This window comes from Canis aureus, chromosome 26, assembly GCF_053574225.1.
Source record: "Canis aureus isolate CA01 chromosome 26, VMU_Caureus_v.1.0, whole genome shotgun sequence".
Classification (NCBI taxonomy): domain Eukaryota; kingdom Metazoa; phylum Chordata; class Mammalia; order Carnivora; family Canidae; genus Canis; species Canis aureus.
Genome location: NC_135636.1, coordinates 50,629,966 through 50,647,686, shown reverse-complemented (window position 1 = coordinate 50,647,686; position 17,721 = coordinate 50,629,966).

Sequence of the window (17,721 nt, the reverse complement as noted above, 5' to 3'; positions counted from 1 at the left end):
TTGTGTAACTTCGTCTCTCCCTGGGGACCACAAGCACAGTGGGGAAGAGAAAGCCTCTCGCTGGTGTTGAGGAAGGCCCTGCGGGTGCTGTGGCTCCAGGCTACTGAAGCATGCAGCTGAACAGAGGAACAAGGGCTCTTCTGTAAAGTTAGGGGATGATCGTTACTAGGTGTGTTTTTATGATGTGGAACCAAATGGATCCTTCACTAGACCCCTTTATTCTCTTGGCCAAAGTACATGCTCACTGTAGGTGCTGCACATGCCTTCTGCTAGGAGACAGTGCTCTCCATGGAGAGGGTGATGCAGATGGATAAGAAGTTTGCACTGGGGACATTCAGCCACCCATCCCAGCACTGGAGTCTCCTCTCCTGGTGCATCCTCAAGAAGAGGTAGCATCCCTCTGAAAGCTGGTACTCACTGAAGAAGGCATGGAGGGAAGAAATACATAGAAAAATTTAACTATAAAGTAATCTACATGTCTCGGGGATACATAGAATGCTTTGTTTTTCAAAAAAAAAAAAATCCTATTGCAAGAAATCCTTTTGTATTGGTCAGCTCAAGCTCCATAACAAGAGACCCCAGACCGGGGGATTCTAGAAGCTGGTAGTCCAAGATCAAGGTGTTAGCAGAGTTGGTTTCTTCTGAGGGCCAGGAGCCTCTGACCTTGGCTTGAAGGTGGTCACCTTGCTCTGTCCTCACACAGTCTTCCCACTGTGCGTGTCTTTGTCTTCATCCCCTCTGCTCACAAGGACGTGAGACACACTCCATAAGGACCCATAGAATGATTTTATTTTACCTTCCTCTCCTCTGGAAAGGCTCTATCTCCAAATATAGTCACAATCTGAGGTATTGGGGGTTAGGATTTCAACATATGAATTTGAAAAGAATACAGTTCAGCTCATAACACTTCTAAAGATGATGCAAAACCCTAAAATAGAGTGACAAATTCAACTAAATGAAAATAAATTTTTAAAGATTCTACAGAATAAAAATCACTATAGCAAGTAAAAAGGCAAATGAGAAGCTGTGAAATGCATTTGCTATTTATGTCACAAAGGTCTAGTTGTTTGAAAGATAGATAAGACCATTTGAAAAAAAAAAGACAACAAAAGTCTGTTAGAAATATGGGCACAAAATAAAGAGAACTCACAGAAAATGAAATAGAAGTAGTTCTTAAATACATAAAATGATGCTCAATGGGAAATGCAACTTTAAACGACCTTGAAATAACATTGCTTCCCACTGCTCACATTGACAAAGATTTCATAGCCCACACTTGACCAGAATTTGAGGAATAGATTATTTCATATATATTGATATGACCTTCATGCCAGACATTCGGCAAAATCAATCACAACTGCAATTATACAAAAGTCGTTTGACTGGGACTTCTGAGTCCTAAAACCATATGCTAAGATAGGCCCACATATGTGTGCAATGGCCTACATACGAGGATATTCACTGCAGCGTCATGCATGATAGCAAAAGATTGAACACATCTGGGGAGCAGTCAGTAGGTCTGTTTCCTTGGAATACTTTACAGCTGTCAGGGGAAGTGGGGCCACCCTGGATGTACTGATATGGGACAGTCTGTATTACAGGAGTAGTAAATGCTTGTGAACACCATCATCTGGGAAAAAATGCATACCCCAGGTAGGTATTTGAATGTTTCTGAGAGCATGCATTGCAAACTGGCAATCCTGGAAGCCTCTAGGGGAAGGATCAGCGCCTGGGAGGCAAAACAGGCAGGACACCACACACCGGTCCCTTCTTGCCCTATACACCATGCAAATGCTTCAATGAAGAGCCCCAACACAAATATGACAAAATGTAAATATCTGTTCCAAGGTGGGTGGGTGGATGATCTGTTCTATTATCTACTGTACTTTCATGCTCGTTTGAAATGTTTCATAATTAAAATTCAAAAATAAAAAATCACATCTTTTTGCCTCTTACATTAAAAAAAATGATTCCCACACACATGCACCTAAATTTGTCCATATTTTTCAGTTACATCTATTTTATTCAGCGCTTTCACAGTTGCAAGGGAAAGAAACACAATCCAACTGGCTTTAGCCAAACAGGGAATTTACTGGCTCCTGTTTCTGGAATGTTCTGAGTGTTGCCTTCAGGTATGATTGGATCTAGGATCTGCCATGATGCCATCCCAGCATCATGTCTTTCTCCATCCCAGCCGGGTCCCCTCCTTGGCAGTGACCGGCGCAGAAGCTCCAGGAGGATGGCTTCCTAATTTGCTAACCTTTCGGTAGAAAAAGTATTTGTCCTCCTTCAGTCATGCGGTCATCCCTGTCCAGTCACTGTGAGTCTAAACAATAAGGTGGGAACGATCAACATTTCCGGGGTTGGGCTTGGACCACCCTCCTACCAGTCCCAGGGAGGGTGCATGTGAGATTAGTGGTTTGGCAAAGGAAGTCACATCCCATTACCCCAGAAGGGAACATGGATGCAGTGGGCTGATTAAGAAATCCCTACCCACAGCCACCTCCCTGGGTGAAGGGTGTGAGGATTGGTGGGCACCCGTGTGCTCCCTGCAGTTAGTGGGAAAGCTAGGGATCCTGCTTTCTGCTCTCTGGGAAGGAGTCCACATTTCCACATTGATCCACCAGCAGTTGTGTTTCATTTGTCTCCTTTCCTGCCATCCCCACCTCACCGTGCTCACTGCCTTTTTTTAATGATAATGATTTTTCTGATACTGTGCCAGACCTTTTATAGAATGTTCCACTTTCTGGAATGTTCTATTATATTCTTGTTGGGACATTTAATCCCGTATCCCCGGATTCTCCGCAATCCAACAGTTAGGTGTGAAGTATTGATTAACTTTAGATTAAATGCTTTTCGGCAGCAAGACTTCATGGGTGGTGCTGTTTCCCTCTTGCTGACTTTCTTCAGGAAGCATAGACTAGACAGTTGTCCCACAAATTGTCATGAAAGCTCTCACCACTTGCTTAAGCCTGTGACCTTGGGACCTCTAGCCATGCAAACACGTATTTCTCTTTTGCAAAGAGCAAGCAAAGTGGTGGCTTGTGCTTTGAAATTGAACAAAATCCTTTCCCCAGTAAGCTCAGTAATGATTGTCACCATCCTGAGGATCCTGGCCCAGATCCGTTATTTCACCGGGGATTGCCAAGGGGTGATTTCCTAATTCTATCATTCCTTCCTCATTTATCACCTGCTACTCTTCTGCAAAGAGTTTTTCTTATTAACAGAGGATACACTGGTTCTGAGCAAATGCTTAATTCTTCCCCATTAGTGACCAGTTTCCAGGGTAACAAGGTGGTTACAGTTGTCACTTGCAATGGTGGCAATCTTATATTTTTCCTTTTTCCATGTCACAATTAGGGTTCTTCCACAATCTAATGCTGAGATGGAGTTTGGGGTGCAGAGAATCTGTGAAGAGGAGGGGCAGAGCGAGATCCCAAAGCACTTGACGGGCCCATGAAGCCCCACCAGCCCGAGGGGAGCTCCGCACCAAAAACTGCCTTCAGGACCAGGCAACTGCCCGTGCATCCAAAGCTGGGATGAAATGTTGGACCTAACCGGATGCCCTGCGCTGACGTCACCCACCGCAGCAAGTGCTGCTCCAGGTCCTCCTCTGAGGGCGCATCTGGGCAGCACCTCCTCATCCGCCTCTCTCTCTCTCTCTCTCTGTGCATTTTTAAAATTTTGTATTGGTTCAGCTTTGTTTTATATTTTAATGACATTATGAGCTCATCTGTTTTATATTCTGTATTTTACAATAAAAAATGTTTGTTTGATTTTGATGTTCAAAGAATCCCACATTCAAACAGTGGGATTTCCTATGACACACCATTATGTCTTTGAGGTCTGCTTCCTTCTGATAGGAAACAATATGTATAAATCCAGATTTGAGCTTCTGTGCTATTGCCCTGAGGTGCTGTTGCTTCTAAGCTCTCAACGGAGAGAGCAAGATGTGTGTTTGTGCATTAAGTCATGAGTTTTTATTACTATTTCCTCTTCAGATTTAGCATGACAAAGTTTATTTCTTTGCCTGTTTTGACTGTCTCTCTGTTCAAATAATATTAATACTGTTATTTATTCTAAAAGATATGTAAAATGGCATCGAAATTAGGATTCCAAAATAACCACTAACAATAAAGCCAGTTAGAGAAATTGAAGACTCATCTGTAGTCTTTTTTATCCTTAGAATATAATCATCAAGGATGTGGAACCAGGGTGTTTTTTCAGAGATTACTTGGAGTAGTTTCTCTGTGTTACTATGTCACCACTTTGATACAAAATTAGGCCTGTTTGTTTCTACTCTTTTCCAGCTTGGGGGTTTGTTCTTTTTCCCCCTTATTTTTTTATTTGCTTTTTGAATGTGTAAAGCAACCATAAGCTTCAGATCACTCGGAATACTTTGCCATTTTTTTCCCACTGAGATTCATTTTTTTCTTCCTTAGTTTTGGTTCTTTTAAAATTGGCATATTTTCAAATTTCTTATCTGGGAATGTTGGCATTTCTTATGTACACGGGGAATAAGAAAACATTTCCCCAAATGTGAATTATGAAACGTCATGCTTGTGAGACGGTTTCTGAAAACCAAGTTTGAGAAACTCTGTGGACCACCCCCGCCCCTGCCCACGCACACACAGATTCACCTAAGACAGTAACGTAGGATAGGCATCCCAGATGCTCGGTCCTGGGATGCAGGTTGTACTACTCATATCAACAGTCTGTGGGATTAGTGCTTCGTGGTGGATACCTCGTTTTTTTCTAACTTCAATGCAACTTGTTCTAAGTGAAGATTAGAATCGTCAAGCCTTCTTACGACATCTTTATTATGACGCACAGGCCATAAAATACCGGCACAGAAAAACTCATTGTCTGTGTGTCTCTCAGGAAAGAGCCAATGCCTCATAAGCATACACGTGGAATATAAGCTCCGTCAGAAGAAGGTCTTCATTTGGCCTCTGCTGAAATAGAGCACTCAGGACTACACTTGGTTGGCGCACCTTAGGTACTTGAGGATACTTGGTACCTGAATGAAATGGTGAACTTTTGCTTCCGTAAGGGACCAGAGCCTTCTAATATATGCCAACGAGGTAAAGATCCGCTATACATCCGTTGCTACCTAAGTTTTGAAAAACACATAACTAAAAACATACAAATAAGAGGTTTAGCAAACATCTAAGACCCCCTGGACAATTATATAATGAATACCAAAACAAATATGTTTAACCTATGACATGCAAAAAAAGTGAATGTGTATGTGTATAGAATACATAGCTATACACACTCTAACAAAATATAGAAAACAACCGTGTAAATAGGTGGAGAAACACATTGCACATTACAGTATTGTTTACCAAAGAATATTCCAGAAAAAAGAAGACTCGGGTAATGTTAACAAGTGTCCACAAATGGCTTTCAAATTCAAATAAGTTCAGAAATCTTTTTGTTGGACACATTGGAAGTAGTTTCTTTACTGTGAAACTCTAAAATTAATGCAATGTTCAATAAGTCCTCAACATACTAATATTTATTGTGGATCTTTAAAAGGAAATTGGTATTTTACGTCATTTCCAAATGCTCTATTTTTCCAGATGAAGCATGTTTGTAGGACTGATGCTTCCTTTGTCTTTTTAGGAAATGTTGTTCAAGCTAGAGCAAGAACCCGAGACTGCTGATGAAGCTTCAGTCAACTAACGTGGCTCAGACATGACACCGGGATCAGAATGATTGCACGGGGAATGTCAAACTGCTGTGGTTAGCACGTGGTGGGCTCTAATGGAAACAGTAGACAACTTGCAAGAATAGACAGGGGATGTGAACAGAGAGATGGAGACTCTGAGACACACTTAGAAGGAAATGATAGAACATGAGAACCCCAAACCCGAAATGGAGAACATCTCTGATGGGCTACAGGGAGACAGGAGACCAGAGGTCAGAGCCCATGAGCTTGGAGAGAGGTCAACAGAAACTCGAATAGAATGATTGGGGGAACAGAAAGCCAACGGGAACAGCAAGAAGAATGGAACTCTAAGACCTCTGAGATAATTTCAAAAGGTATAAAATGCAGACATTTAGAATACCGGAAGGAGAAGAAAGAAAGGACTGATTAGAAGAAATTCTGAAGTAATAATACTTGAGAAATTTCCAAAATCAATTGGACCAAAACACAGATCCAGAGAGCTCAGACCACACCAAGCATGATAATTATCAATAAATCTACACTTGTGCCTAACATATTCAAAATGCAGAAAGGCAAAGAGAAAATCAGGAGATACTAGGGGAAAGGTTTTACTGCCTAGAGAAATGAGGATACAATTTACAGTGGGCTTCTGGGCAGAAACTGCGGGAAGTAAGGGTAGAGCAAAACTCCGTGGAACAAAATACCTGCCCACCTGGAATTCCAGTGAAATTAGCCTTCAAAAGGGAAGCAGAGCTCTTTTCTCAGAGAAGCAAAAACTATGGGACTTCATGCCTGCAGACCATCCCTATGGGACTCGGTAAAAGAAGTCCTTCAAGAAAAAGAAAGTGCTGTAGGTCCAAAAGTCAGGTCTACATACAGAAAAGATGAGCCCCAGAGAAAAATATTAATGAAAATAAAACAAAATAGTTTATATTTCTTATTCTCAATTGATCTTAAAAGACAACCATGTTTCAATCAAATGTCCAATTCATCCTAGTCACAAAAATATTGGAAAAGTGAAGTATGTGGAGAAGTGAAAGAAACAGGGGTGCCTGGGTTGCTCAGTGGTGAAGCATCCAACTCTTGATTTTGGCTCAGTCATGATCTGCAGGTCGCGAGATCGAGTCCTGCCTCAGGCTCCCTACCCAGGGGCGAGTCTGCTAGTCCTTTTCTCCCTGCACTCTCCCCCACTCATTCATTCTCTCTCTCTCTCTCTCAAATACATAAATAAATCTACAAAAAGAAACAGACACACCCAACTAGAGATTGTCAGTAAGAAGCCCACTCTAAACATAAACACAGACCCTCAGGTGGGTTCAGAGTAGAGAGATGGAGAAACATACCCCTCGCTGAGACTAATGAAAGACATCTGGATGAGCTGTATTAATAATTACCGACAAAGCAGAGTTTAGAGCCAAGAAGAGGTTGTAAGGGATGAAGGTGAGCATTACATAATGATAAAGCGATTGATTCTCTAAGAAGGGACGTAGCTGAGTCTTGAAAACATTATGCTACGCGAAAGAAGATGGTGACAAAAACCATCTATTGTGTGGTCCTATTTACATGAAATGCCCCAAATCGGCGAATTGATAATGACAGAAAATTGATTAGTGGTTGCCCAGGGCTGAGAGATCGGGGGCATAAGTGAGGGGCTGATACGAGGCACAGGGTTTCTTTCTGGAGTAATGAAAACATCTAGTATTGATTGTGGTGTTGGCTGCACAAATCTGAATACACTAAAAAGCATTGAATTGTGTGTTTTATATGGAGGAACTTTACGGTATGTAAATTACATCTCAGCAGAGTTGTTAAAAATAACAGAGGAAATTGGGCGTGGGGTTTATGGGAATTATGTGTACCTTCTTCACATTTTCTTTGTGATTCCAGAATAAAATAAAATAAAACATTTACTTAAAGACACAAGCCACGCCAGCTCTGATCCCCTGCCCTGTGGTTCTCTACCGCCCTGCAACGGTGTGGCAGTGATAGGAAGGAGGTTCCAGATTCCTCACGGAAGGAGGCCTTCAGCCTCCTCCAACATCTCTTTCCCTGAACAGAAGCTTCTTCCTCGGCATTCACTACTCTGCACTCAGACGGCAGAAATGTCACTGGATGTCACACTGGGTCTCTGAGATGTAGAAGACACCCGCGGGCAGTCTCCAAAAGTTGGCGGTTAAGTGAATACGTCTCTCTATTAATTATGCATCTGCATCTGCATGAGGTTAAAGTAGAGCAAACTGTGCAAAAGTACATCATTTGGAAAAAAAATACTTTATTTGCACCTAATTTTCCAATTATACATGTGCATGCAATCATATACTGTTTGCTAGTTGCAAATTGTTCCTCTGGTTAATAGCCCCGCACTACATCAATGGAACTGTACCAAAACATAATTTCGTTGTACTTAAGCTACAAAATCAAAAGTAAGTGTTAATGTGTATTTTTTCCAGCCTGAAGTTTTAATTTAATTGACTTCTCCAAACCAAGCAAATGATGCATGAATAGGTGTCTAGATTCAATGTTCAAATGCTTCAATAAAAAAGGGAGAGTAGGTGGAGAGGCGGTCCCAGATGAATCCTACCGAGATCGAAGAATTACAGATTCTAATATTACCGTGGATTTTTCTCCCACTTTCTACCAAATTGCTAAGCCTTATCAAATGGCAGGATAATTAAGCCAGCCTAAGGAAATCATAAACACATTGTCGGGGACGCCTCGCCTCAAGTCCAGATACAGCTGTCAGCAATTTCGGACCTCAGACTGCTACACTTGCTTTCTCTGCCAAACTCTGATCAATGAGCCGGCCACAGTGGATCGAAGGCAGCTGTGATGAAATGCCACCTCATGAAGTAATTGGCTTCATGGATCTGCCCAAATGAGTCATAAAACTATTCATCAATAGCCTCGGTTGTGCGGTCCTGAGCCGTTCCGTGGTAGCTCTGGGGATACTCTGATCAGAAAAGCTTACTGTACGATTCCTTTGCCAAGCCATTCATCTTCCGCACCGTAGACCAGAAGGGGGGAAGGAACAAACAGCAGGGTTGTTGCCCTTGTACCAGGGCTCCAACACTACTGTCCCTGCCGATGTGGGTGTAAAATCTAAATACGCCGGGACACCTGGGTGGCTCAGTGGTTGAGCGCCAGCCTTCAGCCCAGGGTGTGATCCTGGAGTCCCAGGATCAAGTCCTACATCGGGTTCCCTGCATGGAGTCTGCTTCTCTCTCTGCCTGTGTCTCTGCCTCTGTCTCTCATGAATAAATAAAAAAATATTTTAATAAATAAATAAATATGCCTACGGTGCCATCCTATCAAGACTTTCTGTTTTGAAGTTTGTATTTCTCCCAATCGATTGATTGTTGGCCATAAAAAGCCACACGCACATTCAGAAAAGTGGCCGTATGTGCTCCAGTGTTCCGTGATGCCATTTTCTGCAAGGTAATGTGGCCTGTGAAAGAAATTTCACTTGCACAAATTCCCAGGCTATAAAATAGTGCTGAAGCATATTCTAAAAGAAGGAGGGGAGATGCAAGGACAAACATGGAGGTGTCACCGAAAATTCTGCTTTTTGATGGTGAGCCCTCCGATAGACAAAAGGCACCTGCCCAACTGCACGGAGTACTTCTTTCCACTTGTTACTAGAGACTCTGAAGGGAGACAAGTGAACACGATTTCTGAGGATTTTACAGTGAGAGCTAGTTGTCAATATATTTTGCTTCGGAGGAAGATTATTTGAATTGGCACAACATCCTCAATATTTTAAAACACGTGTAGATTCCACGGTCTGCAACATGTATTGACAACTTAAATTTAACTTTGGAGTTGAAACATGGTAAACAGGATTCTCCGTATCGCATATGTAGCTCCCTCCACTCATTTATTCTTCACGAATTCCTTCATTTAGTCACACCACGAGGCCAGAGCGGATGGAAAGCCAGCGGTGCTCAGTGGGGACAGAGGCTGACAGCTTCTCTTCAAGCTGCCTGCTGCTCCGGTAGTTGAAGTGTATGCCTGAGGTTGGGTTTCTGAAAACAGAGCATGAGATGGGGATTCTTGCTCATGTGGTTTGTTGGAAAGTGTTCTTAGGAGGAGGAGAGAGCAGGGAACGAACTCGGTTCAAATGCAGGAGGCAGGATCCCTGGGCAGCTCTGGAGTATCACCGAAACTGAGCTCTTGCCTTGAGGGAAGGAGTGTCAGGCCACATTATCAGAGAACTGGAGAATCTCCTGTCCCATGGGGTGGTTCTGGCAATGGGTCGGGGGGTGGACTGCAGGCAGCTCAGCATCCCAGAGCGAAGGGCTCCCACTGGGCTAAGGGAACTTCTCCTGCCATGAGCTATGCCCTCTGGAGCCTGCATCTGTGGGGAGGGTGCACCTGCTGGGAACAGGATCTGGGGGCCAAGGGGACACCTTCTGTAACTGTAGCCACTGTTCCCAAACCTGAATCAGCCCCAGAACCACCTTCAGGACTTCTTAAAACAGAGAGCTGGGCCCCACCTCCAGGATTTCCCACTCAGTAGCTACAGGGTCAAGCCCAAGAACCTGCATCTCCAGCAAGTTTCTAGGTGACACTAATATGCTGATTTTAAGACCATGTTTTAAGACCATTAATCTGCAAAAGGGATCCATTCAGTAACTACCTGGATCTTGTGCAAGGCCTAGATTTTCTGTTTGTGTAAGTGACTCTCTTCAGTCTGAAATGCCCCTCAACCCTCCTAGCCACGTTAGCCATTATCTTTTAGGTGTCAACTTTCAGAGCCACTCTCTGAGGAGAGCCTTCCTAGACTTCCAACTAGACTTCCAACGACAGCAAATCCCTCTATTACACACCTCATAGCACCATGAAGCTCACTCTCTAAGGTCAACTGCGACTAAAATTGCACATTTGCTTGTGCATAGTTTGGTTAAAGACCCTCTCTCCGGGCTGTAAGTGACATGAGGAGAGGTTTGGTGGCGCCCTGCTTGGCATCACACCTCCAGGAGTGTGCACTCAGGGTGGGGAGCCCAGAATCGGTATAGGTTGGTTCTACAAATGCCCCCTCCACATACTTAGAACAAAGTACTTCGGTGTTCATTATTTCCTATTATTCCCAGTACATGCTAATTATGTCAAATTATTTCATTATTTCAAGGGTTCAGTGTTTTTTTCCTACAAAAGCGAAACGAAAGCCTACTGCACAGGGTTGTTGTGGGTGTTCAGTGGGTGAGCAGATGGCACAAGCGGTGCAGGCAGCGGGCTGTAAGCGTTCATCACTGCTGTTACCTAGCGCTGCGCCCGGGACACGGTGAGCACGCATTAAATATGTGTTGACAATGGGTGAATAACATCAGTACAAAAGTTGTGCCCCAAGTGAAATAACTATCAAACAATTTGAAAAATCCTTCCCCAACTCATGCAATCTCCCAATTGAAGCTCTGAGTCCAGTTCCTGGGATGTTTCTACTCCTTAGGGGCTAAAAACATCAGTTATTTAGTGGCAGCCCTAAAACTAACATGGATAGAACGCTACCATTAGGCCACAGAAAAGATTCAATTTGCCAAACAGAAGTGAGCATCCAAGCACTTCGTTGCCAGTGAAAGTGAGGAGATGGGGTTCCTGCCCTCGAGACCCCAACGAGTCTGACCCTGACGCTGCTTCTCGCTCGGCCCGCTGGGCCACACTAAGATTTGTGCAGAGCCCTCTCAGCCTCCCCATGAAGGGTCTTCCAACCCCTTCCCCTAGGCCAGCAGCAGAAAGTGTCATCTGGCTGCACCGGGTTCCCCGCGTCTGGACTCACCCTGACCCGAACCCCCGTGGCCGCCCGCTGGTTTCAGAACCTCCCTCTGGCCCTTACAGACGAGGCGGGTGCATCCATCCCATGGCTTCCGGATCCCAGTGGGGGTGTCTCGCTCTTTGCTAACACCTCCCTTCAGCAGAATGTGAGCTATTTTTCCATCCGGGTGGACTTTTCTGCCCCCCTCCACCTGCCCCCACCATGTCCATCTGAAGCGTGTCCATGAGGACCGAGCAGAGAACTCCATGTGGGGTCAGAGCACGTCCCACTGCAATTATAGAGAAGTCATACTAATATTCAAGTCCCTCGGGGTTGCTTGAGCCCTTTCACAAGATTGCATTACCTTTGCTTCAAAGTAAGCCAAGTTACTTGTTAAAAGCCATCCCAGCAATTTAGATTTTTGTAGTTGTTTGCTATTTTGCTATTGTTATTGCTCATACTCTATCAACGAAAATTGTCACTGCTCTTCCAGGCTTGGCACCACCCAAGATGGCAGGATGGAGTGGAATGTCCCGTGGCCGCCGTAACATGCTACTACAACCTGTAGGGCTTCAAATGACAAAACCCCGCCTCTCACTGCTCTGGATGGTGGAAGTTCCTAAACCAAGGTCTCCATAGGGCTGTGCTCCTCCTGGAGGCTCTACGGGGGGGGGGACCCATCATTGCCTCTTCCAGCTGCTTGGCTCAGCCTCTGCCTTCATCTTCACATGGCTTTGCCTCCTCACTCTGTGCCCATGACTCCGTCTCTTTCATCTTCTTTAAATCACCTGTCCTAGGATTTCAGGCCCACCTGGGTAATCCAGGACCATCTGATCCTGAGATCCTTAACTATTATGCTTGCAAAGACTGTTTTTCCAAGTAAGACGACATTCACAGGTACCAGGGACCATGAGGTGGATCTGCTACCACCTAGAGTGGTACAGCCTTGGTCCTTAGTCTTCTCACAGGACACAACCCAAGCAAGGGACCAGAAGGCTTGAGCAAGCAGAGTTTATTGGGTACATTTGCAAGAGGGGTGAGCGGGCAGCTGGAGGGAGGCTCAGAATTAGCCCCCTGGCTTTTAGTTGTCAACTAGGGCTGGAATATTCATTACTTGGGGCAGGAAGCAGGGTGTCCCACCTTTTCTTCCAATTCGGCCAAGGATTTCCTGCCATGGCATCCGCCATTTTGGTTCTGTCTGGTTTGATCTGGCTTCTGGTGGAGCGCTGCCAGGACAGGCCCCTGACCTCCCCATGGCCGGCCATTGAAGGGAAGCTTCTCCCTTATCATGGTGTGCCTGCATGAGCGACTTTTGTCTTATCTCTTACCTTCCATCCCCTAAGACAGCCCAGGGCGGGGAAGGGAGGACACTGTCCCCATGTTGCTAATTGCAGTCTTGTTCTTTTTGTGCTTGTGTATGCTTTGGCTTCTGTGTTGGAATCCCCCTTGGCTGTCTGGGCAGGACATGCCTAATTGCAGGTCTGGGATGTCTCCCACCCAACAACCACCCCCAGCCCCACTTTCCTGGGACCCAGGCCTCACACAACTAACTGCCTATGGCTGGTTTTGGGGGCCATCATCCAACCAACCACGAGGCCCAAGACAAGATTGGCATCCTTACCACACAGAAGTAGAGGCTGACACAGATAAGTGCTATACCTAAGATTTCAACAGGATTTAATTTTTCCTGGAAATTGTTTTAATTCCCCTTTGGTCACTTTCCTAGTTGGCTGCCAGTCACAGGATGTAATTATAAAGAAACAGAATGAATGTTTTCTTTTTTAAAAAGTTCCTGCCAAAAATGCACACATGAATGAATAATAGTGGCCTAAGAGATGTTAGTTTGGAATGTTTTCCAACTTTTCCAAATCACGTTTATCCTTAGAACCACTCTATAAATGACATTAGACAAATCAGAGTTATTACTTCAGAGCCATGCTTTTTATTCAAATTCAGACGCTGAGCTTCTTTCAGCTTCTTCACCGTGTCTTTTACTGCATCCTAGAATTGGAGCTTAAATAAAGTTAATGCACCGTTTGCAAAGTGTTGCCACGATAAGTCGCATTCTCCCAATGATCAAGGCTAAGAAATCGCTAAGAATGTTTACGATCTCTGCAAGGCTATCCAGTCTTGAGACAAGAGTTGCTGAGACCACCTTTTTCTTTTAGATCTTTTGACTTGATTTTAGTTGTGTTTTCTAATGATACCTTAACAGGTTTCACCAGGGATTTATTTTTTCCCCTTTGTACAGTGTTTGAAAACTCTGCCTGAAGGTCTGAGTCTGCAACATATTTAGTGCCTGCTTGGTGTGGATTGTGCACATTTAATCTTGAGCTCCCAGAAGGACATTGGCCTCATCCTGGGCTGCCGTTCAGTTGTGGTGGTTGAAGAACATTTGCTGGAATGCACAAGAACATTCTTCGCAGAAGTGGCTCTGGGCACAGATTGGTGCCTGCACAAAGGCTAGCCGGCCCACTGAGCCTGCTGTGGGCATTCCCCCAAATGACACACCTTGGCTCAACAGCACACTGAGCCATCAGAAGAGACAAATACCCACCATTTGCTTTGATGTGGCTGGAACTGGAGGGTATTATGCTGAGTGAAGTAAGTCAGTTGGAGAAGGACAATCATCATATGGTTTCACTCATAAGTGGAATATGAGAAATAGTGAAAGGCGGGATGTCTGGGTAGCTCAGCAGTTGAGCACCTGCTTTTGGCTCAGGGCATGATCCTGGAGTCCCAGGATTGAGTCCCATATCGGGGTCCCTGCATGGAGCCTCCTTCTCCCTCTGCCTGTGTCTCTGCCTCTCTCACTGTGTCTCTCATGAATAAATAAATAAAATCTTAAAAAAAAAAAGAAATAGTGAAAGGGATTATAAGAGAAAGGAGAAAAACTGAGTGGGAAAAATTAGAGAGGGAGACAAACCATGAGAGACTCCTAATTCTGGGAAACAGAGGGTTGTGGAAGAGGTGGTGGGCAGGAGGGTGGGGTGACTAGGTGACGGGCACTAAGCGGGGGCACTTGATGGGATGAGCATTGAATGTTATACTATATATTGGCAAATTGAATTTATTTATTTTTTAAAATATTTTATTTATTTATTTATTCATGAGAGACACAGAAAGAGAGAGACAGAGACACGCACAAATTGAATTTAAATTAAAAAAAGTAAAATAAATAAATAAATAAAAACTACATTAAAAAAAAAATACCAGCACACTGAGTGCTTGTCCTACCTGCTGAAGTAAAACTAATGACAAAAACGAGGGCAGTAATAAGTCCCAGGAAAACCTCACTCTGTTTCTACTTAAATACCACAACCCTTTTCAAAGGTAATTTTCCTATTGGATGCGTTAGTTATCCCCCCATCAACTTCATAACACAAAAGCATTGGAAGTAAAAGATAGGATTATTTATAGCATTGGCCAGAGGTGCATTGTCTCACTTTTGAGCATAGAGCTAGAATCCTAATTAGATACCAGCAAGCCGAACGCCCATATGTGTGTGCGCATACACACATGCACACCCACGCACACACAATTAAATCGTACAGACGTTCACTTACCACTTATTAATTTATCATCAAGAAATCTATGAATGTAAACTACTAACTACTACTTTGTTAAACTACTAACAAATTAAAGAACAGTCAAATTAATAGACGAACAAAACTATGTAATAAAACTCTACATTCAGTTATGATTAAAAAAAAAAAAACTTCTGCCAAATTAGGAATAAAAGGGAACACTTTTAACATAATAAGAATCCAAACAAGTATCAGACTTAGTTTTAAAATAGTTATAATTAACATCAAGACAAAATGCTCTGCTTATTATTTATTATGCACAAGTACAAACCCATGGAGAATTAGCTTAGGCATAAACACACCAGCCACTGGAGCAAAGTAGGGGGCCAGGAAAAACCCAGGAATGTACGGCCCTGGAGGGAGTCAGGGGTACCCTACAAGGAAGGTGGGACCTGATGGGCATTCTACGAACAGCACCAGAATATCCATGCACCTTGCTGAAACGTGCATCATTATGCTCTTACTTTTCATCACACCCCAGAGTAAATCCAGGGCTGGCTACGAACTGAAATATGAAAAACGTGAAATGACTTCCAACAGAACAAAACAATCGTCTTAAACTATATTATGACAGACTTCTCTGACTTTGAATGGAGACAAGTTTCTTGAATGCGACCAAAAAGGTACAAAAACCACAAAGGGAATGACTGATACCACGGTTAATCACAACGACCTTTAAAACATATTACAAAACACAAGGCCCTTGAACAAAGCCGGCGACAGGTACAGTCTGACATTGCGTACTGACTGCACACCTGATGGGGCAAGGAGGTGGTCCAGGGCACAGAGAGCAAGTCCTACTGAGTAAATCAAAGCACAAAACCAACAGCAGATAGAAGACGAACGTGAGGCACGAACAGACGAAGAAGGCCGCTGAGCACCAGACAGTCCACGAGATGCTCAAACTCACTGGTAACTAAGGAAGCGCCAGCCAAGATCACAAAGGGACGGGCTTTCTCACTCGTCCATGAGACGATCAAGCATTTCGTTGCTGTGAGCTGAGCAGGCCGAGCACCACAAGGGTAGCCTCCCCCTCTGCTGGCGGCGGTGCGATGGAGGTGGAGACTTGGCGACGTCCGGTAAAGGAGGCCAGCACACCGGCGTATTTCATCTCATTAATCCAAGCCCCGGGGCACGTATCTGGAAGAAGAATGTCTGTTCCTAAAGTTGAGAAGACATATGTACCTTCTGGCATTACTCATAATGACAATAAAGCGAAAACAACGTAATAGTCCTTGGGCAGAGAGATAAATAAATGATGATTTATTCACACAACAGAGGAGAGCATAGCGGTTAATATGACCTGGAGTCACACATGCCAACATGAGTCAATATCACAAAAAACACTGAGTGGGGAAAAAAAAAGAGAGTAAGTTCCTGGACCATATAAGCAATAGGATGATAACATTTGTGTAGTATTTTAGAGATGAATAAAATGTGATGCTATGTGTTGCTGCGAACACGTACACTGATGGGAAATATAAACCCTGAATGGATGCGACAGTCCAACTCATGGTAGCCATGGCCTCTGGAGACAGGGAGGGGCGGAGGGACGGCAAGGCAGAGGGAGGATGGAATAGTGGCTCCAAACAGGGAAGAAATTAAGTAAAATCTGGGGGTACTGGGCAGACGAGCATGGTTATGGGCATTCTTGCTCAGTGCTTGGGGCTGCCTGTGTAGCCTGATAGAGAAGGTAGACTTGGGGTGAATCCCAAATTCTTCCCTCTGTAGAGGGACTTAGAGGGAATATTGGACGCAGATCTAGAATCTTGAAGGACTCCATCCTTCAGCTTGGGGTGTCATGGTGGGACTCTGGTCGCTAACATAAAGCCACAAGGTAGAAGGGCTAAGCCAACAACCATTCCCAACCCTCTCTCCTTGGACACCTTCCATTATGGAGACTGAAAAGGCTTCCTCAGCTTTCTTTGCAGCTGGAGGTGGCTGGAGGATCCCAAACTGGCCAAGGAAGAACATGGCCGGGCACCCCTAGGAAACACAGAAGAAAGAAACATTTTCTCCCTGGCTCGTCAGCTAAACTCTGGATGCGATTTTGGAGCGTCAGCAGCCCTCTTGGGGCATTGAAGGGAAGACTACAGGAATTGGCCACTGTACGGAGCTCCCGACCAACCCTGGACCCTCCTTCCATCCAGCTTAAGTAGGAGAATCGAACCTCACTATGGATTGTCTCTCTGATGACAAAGCATCTTAAGCAACGCGCTCACTTTAGGTAAGAGGTAATTTGCTCAAAAATGACCGAGGTACCCACAGAATCCAAGTGACGCTGAGCCGCTGGGGACCTGTGCTCGGAAGTAAATGGGCACTGCCCCCAATTGCAAGCCCAGGCCCCTCTCCGGCTGTCATCCTCAGCAAAAGTTCTAGGGACAGAGGTCTCACCCCAGGGCCATGTTTCCAACACAGATCTGCAATGATCAATGTGTCCAGTTCACAGCACCACTCTGACCACCGGAGACTTTGGCGCAGGGGGTCCGTGCAAGAGAAGAGCATCTGGAGGGGCACCCCGAGAAATGTCCACTGCAGATCCGGCTTTGTGGGCTTTGTTTTGAGAACCCTGCAGGGCTTCCTACACTCCCTGTTCCCTCTCCCTCCCCCGAGCCCCTTCGGTGTCTGCTTACCTGACATTCAGCAGGAATGAGAGCCAGGCTCATCAGCTAGCATGTGGAACTGGTTGTTATTAATTACGAATAAAACAA